Source organism: Sander lucioperca, chromosome 6 (assembly GCF_008315115.2).
Source record: "Sander lucioperca isolate FBNREF2018 chromosome 6, SLUC_FBN_1.2, whole genome shotgun sequence".
Lineage (NCBI taxonomy): Eukaryota > Metazoa > Chordata > Actinopteri > Perciformes > Percidae > Sander > Sander lucioperca.
Genome location: NC_050178.1, coordinates 22,468,873 through 22,469,094, shown reverse-complemented (window position 1 = coordinate 22,469,094; position 222 = coordinate 22,468,873).

The following is a 222-nucleotide window of genomic DNA, read 5'->3' as shown; positions in this document are numbered from 1 at the left end:
GAATAAAAAATGTTTTCCCTGTAGTATATTTGTAGTGTTTGGTCATTTTCCTTTCAGTATTTGTTGTTACCTGACCTAGCAGCAGCATTGCCGTCAGTGCTTGGATCTGATTGGATGAGCTACTTGGTGGATCAAGCCTTTCATTCACCATCAAAGATCTCATCTTAACCAGTAAGTTAACCAGAGAGACCTGCAGTCACTCTGAGAGTCCTGGCATCACGT